The following is a 7,259-nucleotide window of genomic DNA, read 5'->3' as shown; positions in this document are numbered from 1 at the left end:
CCATCAGAGTATTTCTGCAATGGGGACAATAGACCACCAAATTGCGGTCCTAACTGTGAATGCACGCATATGGTGGATATACCTCTTGGAGCGATAGTGGAAGTTGTTCTCGTAGATGAAGTTCAGCAAGTTAACCTTAGTCATCCGTTCCACTTGCACGGCACTGCTTTCTACGTTGTGGGCCTTGGTCGATCGCCAGACAAGTCGATCAAGAAAATAAATCTAAAGCATGCATTGGATTTAGACCGCAAGGGAATGCTAGAACGTGACTTTTCCAAGCCGCCTCTCAAGGACACAATTGCAGTACCCAACAATGGATATGTCGTAATGCGATTTCGAGCCGACAACCCAGGCTACTGGCTTTTTCATTGCCATTTCCTATTTCATATTGTTATTGGCATGAATTTGGTATTTCACATAGGCACACATGCTGACTTGCCTCCTGTGCCACCTAAATTTCCTCGCTGTGGCGATCACGTACCCCCTGTAACTTGGTACTGACCTAATACTAACATACTACTTTAAGCAGTTAGAGGGTATATTTAAAATGTGTATAATTTAATGTATGTACATCAATGTTTTTATTTTTATTTATTGACGAGTATTAACCTATTGCTTTTGCCGAAAATATCAATTACATGTGCAGGGCATAATCACTACTTAACTTAGTACTTAACAGTAACAATAAGTCATGGCTAAGACATATTTTTGTGCGTAGGGCAATATATTTATAACTACGATTAGCTTGAAAAATAATTATATAGCTTATCCTAAAAATAATTTTATACTTGTATGAATGAGTACATTTTATATAAATCAAATCTTTGTGAACAGAAGCAGAGTGTTCTTGTCTTACTTAGAATTGAAACAACATGGCCCAATAGCTGTTTTATTACCAGTTTTATTGCAAAAAATATTGATTGCACTAATGCATTCCATTTTATAGTGGCCTCCGATGCAGACCACCTCATTTCTCTCATTGATGAGATCTCTTATGTGTCACCGCCATCACCAATGCTGTCACAATACAATGACATACCTGACGAGTATTACTGCAATGGCGACAACAGACCCGAAGACTGTGGAGAAAATTGTCAGTGCACTCATAAGATAGACATACCCCTAAACGCGATCGTTGAGGTTGTTTTAGTGGACGAAGTTCAGCAAATAAATATAAGTCATCCATTTCACTTACACGGCACTTCGTTCTACGTACTAGGCCTAGGCCGCTCACCAGATACGAATATTAAGCGCATGAACTTGAAGCACGCTCTGGACTTGGATCAACGAGGAATGCTTGAGCGACAATTTCTTAAACCGGCACTGAAAGATACAGTTGCTGTGCCTAATAACGGATACGCTATTTTGCGATTCCGAGCAGACAATCCTGGTTTCTGGTTATTTCATTGCCATTTCCAATACCACATAGTAATAGGCATGAACTTAGTATTTCAAATTGGCACTCTTACGGATATGCCACCTGTACCACCAAACTTTCCTCGATGTGGCAATCATCTTCCATCCATTATTCCAACTATCTTATGGTAGAACCAATTTTTTTTAGGCATTTTACTGTATAGACTTGAGCCAAAATCGAATAACCAGATATGTAAATATATATAAATGTCTTATTATTCTTTGGTTTATTAAATTTTTTCAACATAATTTTTGGGCAATTCTGCTGACAATTTATGGTGCTTGATTTAACTTCAATCTTGCTGGTTGGTCTGCATTCTTGTTGTCATCGTTTCTCTCAGGTGTGCACTTTTTATGTGGTACTACTTCGGACACTATGTCATATTTTTACCGTATCAATGATTGGAATCACTGGATTAATAATTTATTGCAAACACCTCTGTCTGAATTCTGCGGCAGTCGGCAAGGCCCTTAAACTTACAAAAAATATAATTTTTATATACTTTGAAATTTTTATAAAAAATGGAAAAGGATATTAAGAAGTTGTGCAAATGTATGTAACAGGTCGATGGAGGCGTGGCAGACCACATAAATTATATATTTTATTGATCAGCAAAACAAACTGAGTTGATATAGCCATGTCCGTCATTGTGAGTGCATGTTTCTTAGCAACGAAATTTGGTATGTATGTGCTCCTAAGTCCAAAACAAAAATTTTCTTCCCCCTTCCCCGAAAAACCAAAAAAAAAAAAAAAACGATTTACTTCCACAAAAAATCTAAAATAAATCACACATAAGCTTTGTCATATTTTTGGGCGATACCATTAATTTCATATGCAAAAAATGGCCATTAATTTCATATGCAAAAAATGGATGCTTAGGTGGGCCACAAGAGCAGACCTTGACATCAATGCAGAGAAATCTGAGCTGGGTCTTTTCACTATGAAGTATAAAGAGTCCAGATGGATTCCAACCAAAATAACTATGTAACACCGCGAATACTGGTGAAATATCTAGGGATGATATTGGACTGAAAACTCACATGGAGGACCAATGTAGAGGACAGAGCTTGCACTCTATATATAACAAAGGTAGGCCTCCTATCACATCGACTTATGCATTGGATCTACATATCAGGACTGAGATCAATGCTACTCCACAATATGCTAGTCTAATAGAAAGCCTCACAAAATAATAAGGTGGGGTCGCTAAGATCAACTCCCCGGCAGTCTACTGCGCTCAGCCAGAAATAAGGCTCTCACATAAACTACCTGACTACTGCGGAATATTCCAAGCGGAGATCTTCGGTATAAGCAAGGCCGCTGGTGCGAAGGTCCGGTACTCGAAATGGCTTTGATCAAAAAGGCCATAAATTCTGTTTTACAAATTACTTTAGCTTTATTCAAAGTACAAAATGTGTAAAAATAAGACACGATTTAGAATCAATACACATTTTCTCGATGTAACCACATTTTGCGAGGACTATTACTTGAAAAGAGAATGAATGTAACTTGCAGGCTTACTCGCGGAATTAGGAGAAAATAATTTTCCAAACTGTATGTGAGACTGCTTCAAGGCAACCTGCTGGCTCAAGCAAACCTAGCCTAGGTACAACAAATTTAATAAAAATTATATTTATTTTCCGAAAATATATTAAAAATGTTTTGTTTTCGATATTTTATGGCAACGGTATTATTCAACACATCGACATAATAAGACACAATATTAAATTAAAAAGTAATGCAAACAAAACCATTTTTATAACATTTTTGGTGTTTTTTCTATATTTCATATTTGAAAAAGGGGGGAATTATTTCTTTTCTAGTTTGGTGCCTTATTACCGGCAAACATGTTTTTCTGGAAGATTTTAAGTCTCAAATTTGATTTCAAGTCAATTTTAAAATACCGTCAAGTACGCCCCCGCGTAGACTTATTTTCGATGTTGAATATTATCTAAACCATTTGATCTGCAACTTTAAAATTTTTATTTATTATATGACAAGGATTTCTCATTAAAATAAAACAACAAAGGCTGCAATAACATTCAAGATAATATTTTTATATTAATCTAAAATAATTTTTTTAGAAAAAGCAGGTTAGCGCCAATTACAATAAATTTAATTTAATTATTTTGTTGAGCAATAGTGACACTTTTTAACATTTTATATATATTTTAATAATATTTAAATAAAATTTGTTATAGGCATTTGAAATGATTTTAAACATTTTTGTTGTGAATTGATTTGAACAGTTGTTCAATGTAAGTTAATGAAATGGTTGACCAATCGTCTTTGACACCTTCGACTAACTCTGTTTATGTACTATATTGTTTTCCGGCCTCCTCTTTCTTGGCCAATCATCCCCATATGTACTCAATGATGTTTAGGCCGCGCCAGTAAGGTTGCCACTCGAGGAGATAAGTTTTTTGGTCGTGAATTCATGACTACAGATCGGACAGTGTGGATTGTAGCATTGTCGTACTGGAACTGCCACTGCAGGTTTTGAAATAAGTTTTGGATATGAGAAAAGCACTTTATAGCACGCTTCTAAAGTTCTCAGCGTTCATGCGCGGTGTCTCATACTAGTCCAAAAAGTAATACAGATCCGTACCCAACAACTCCCTCACCTGGCTGTGCAAGCGGTCCAATTATTGCTTATCTTTGCGTAGACCAAGTCATGTGTTTTCTAACAGAATCAAGGTGCATTTCTTTTTTAGGCTATTGAGCGGTGGTTTTTTTTGTTTTTTAATTTTTGGTTCTTTAGGACTTCAGCTTTCTTAATGATTTTTTGTTTCATTGATAAGTTCGCCTTAACACCGTTTTTTTTTTTATCTTGGAGGACGAGTCGTGTGAATTTGAAGTTTCCATTAATAATGCTCTTCACTAGATTGTTGCCGCCTTTTTAGTTTTTTCCGTATGTTAATTTTTTTTTTTTTTTTTAGAAAATTGGCTATCGTTTTCTGTGTTTTCCTGTTTTTTTTGGGCAATATTATGGTAGGAGAGACCTGATTTGAAGTATGCTTCAATCTTGAACGTTTTGATAATTTGGCCTCTTTTCCCATAATACGGTATATAGATTATTAGCACAATAAAGTTGTCAAAAAATTTGGTGACCGCACTTAGCAAAACTAGTGAAATAAATAAAGTTCAGTTTGGAGCCACTAATCTGATGACCCAAGATAAGTGCATGCTTTCTAGGCGAAAGTAAAACAAAAAAGAAAGGAAAATATAACAGTATGAAGAAGATCTTATACCATAAAAGTAATTAAGTTTTTTGCAAGTAAATTTAAGTATGTTACTCACTGCATTTGAAACATACTTTAATTTTGGACATATTGCAATACAACTTGGTAAAGGCTTTTCAAAATCCCTTTTTATACACTTTGACATTTTATGTAAAACAATGGAAAAAGGGTATTCATGAAGTTGCTGCAAATGTATGTAACAGGGAGAAGGAGGCGTGGCAGACCCCATAAAGTATAATATATTCTTGATCTGCTCGACGAGTTAAGTCGATATAGTCATGTCCGTCTGTCGGTCTGTCCGTCTCTATGAGTGCGTGTTTCTCAGCAGCTATAAGAGCTAAAGCAACCAAATTTTGTATGTAGGTGCTCCTATATCCAGGACACTACGCTTTTATTTTATTTTTTTTTATTTCCTGCCCCCTCCTCCGCAAATCGAAAAAAAACGATATATAAGGCAGTACAAAAATCTTTAAAATACTGAAATAAATCGCAAAATTGCCCAGTTATGTTTTCGACTGATTGTGATTTCAAAACGATCGGATAAATAACTTATAAATTATTCACATTTTAATTTTTAATATAGACAGCGAGGTGCACTTGCTGACGAGCCATACAAAAGTCGCTGCCGACGCAGCGGCGGCGTCGCTGCTGACGCTACAGCGAAAAACAGCGTTGTGACGCGTTAGCTGTTTTGTGGGTATGTGTTTGTGAGTGCATGCGTGTGTTTGCTGCGATACCCTAGCCAAAGTGTATTTAAATGTTGGTGGCGCCCAACTTTAACCTGTCCACTTGTTAATATACAGAATTTGTCTTAGCCCATTAAGTACGCATTGAAAAATTGATATCTTTTGTAAAATACAAAACTAAGGTCACCGGCGAGCAACCTGTTACATATATTGTTATTAATTAATAATTACAAATAAATAAAATATATCAAAAAACTAAAAAGATGAATCATAACGACATTCGTAAGCAAAGACAGCGCGAGCAAGACGAACGCCGGCTTTCGCTTCAGCGAAACAACGCGAACTTCTCTTTCGTGGGCGAGCCAACTCAAAATACTGCTGATGCAGTACTTTTCGAACGGTCAATTACCCGACACCTAACACTGGACCACTTGTACTCTCTCTCTACCGTCTCAGAGCACCGAGTGCATTGAGCAAACATCGAACAAGCAAATGCTGGCATGCAATGGGCCGAGAGACATGCTCACACCTACGGTGACTAGCACAACGATATCGGCCGGCCGCTCAAGTCCATCGTTGGCAACACTCGCTCCTTATGTGTCATCGGCTGCAAGAAAAGCCCCGTATGAATCAACAATCAAAACAAAAGGCAACCAATACCAAGCTCCTCGAACTAAACAACGCAAGCGATGCCGCTAGTGCCAGACTGGAATGGATCGTATATATTTCAAAATTAACGGAAGTTAAGGCCCCTAATGCCAAAGACCGAAAATGACCCGCAGCAATATTAAAGCAGCTTTCAAGCGAAAAACTTAACACCACCAATAGATTTAAAATTCTAGCAGACAACTCAGATGATCAGCAGCCCGAAGAAGGCGTTAAAAAGAAGCCAAAGCCACCTCCGATATATATATACGGGAGAAAAGTTCCAATGCCCTTGTGAGCAAAATCATAGAACTCATTAGACAAGACAACTTTCACATAGTTTCTCTTGTACGGGGTAATATTCATGAAAAAAGATGATTTAAACGAAGTCGGCAGCTATAGAAAATTATCCAAGCATGTAAACGACAATATTAATTAAAAAACAGCAATGTAACACCTGCAGAAAAAAAATCAGGAGCTACAAGATAAAGGTTTTAACGCTAAAACCGTCTTCAACATCTTAAACAAGGATATGAAGCCTCAACCGCTCTTCAAGGTAGAACTGGGGCCAGACAACAATACTTTAAAAAAAAAAACGAGGGGTACCCTAAATACAAACTTCAGTTTCTACTGCATCGTAGAATCACTGTAGAAGAACCACATAAACGCGGCCCTGTACAATGTATAAATTGTCAAGAAAATGGCCACACACGGTCATACTGCACACTCCGCCCGATGTGCGTAGTTTGTGGACAGCTTCACGACTCCGCACACTGCCTAGCAAGCAAAGACGACTCTAGTACCAAAAGGTGCAGCAACTGCGGTGGTAATCACACAGCTAACTATAGATGTTGCCCAATAAATCGCACACATCATCAAAAATTAGTTGAACCCGAAAATATCACCGGTATTCGACCAAATAACGCCAAAAATGATTATTGAGCTCCAATACTGTGCAGTTTGCACCCTCGCGCAACTCTTCAATGCCATCACCAAGCTTTGTTACTTCCCAGAGAGATGGAAAAAAGCTCAATAATAATAATTTTTTGATACCAAAGCCAGGCAAAGATCACACAAATCCATCGTCATACAGACCCATAAGCCTACTATCATGCCTGTTAAAACTCTTTGAAAAATGCTTGCTGACTCGGATAAATCCATATCTAAGAATCCATAACAAAATTCCATCACATCAATTTGGGTTTCGTGAAAAACACGGCACTATCGAGCAGGTTAATCGCATAACATCTGAAATAAGAAGTGCATTCG

This window comes from Drosophila busckii, chromosome 2R (assembly GCF_011750605.1).
Source record: "Drosophila busckii strain San Diego stock center, stock number 13000-0081.31 chromosome 2R, ASM1175060v1, whole genome shotgun sequence".
NCBI lineage: Eukaryota > Metazoa > Arthropoda > Insecta > Diptera > Drosophilidae > Drosophila > Drosophila busckii.
The sequence above is the reverse complement of the archived record's forward strand: the minus strand, read 5'-3'. Positions refer to the sequence as shown.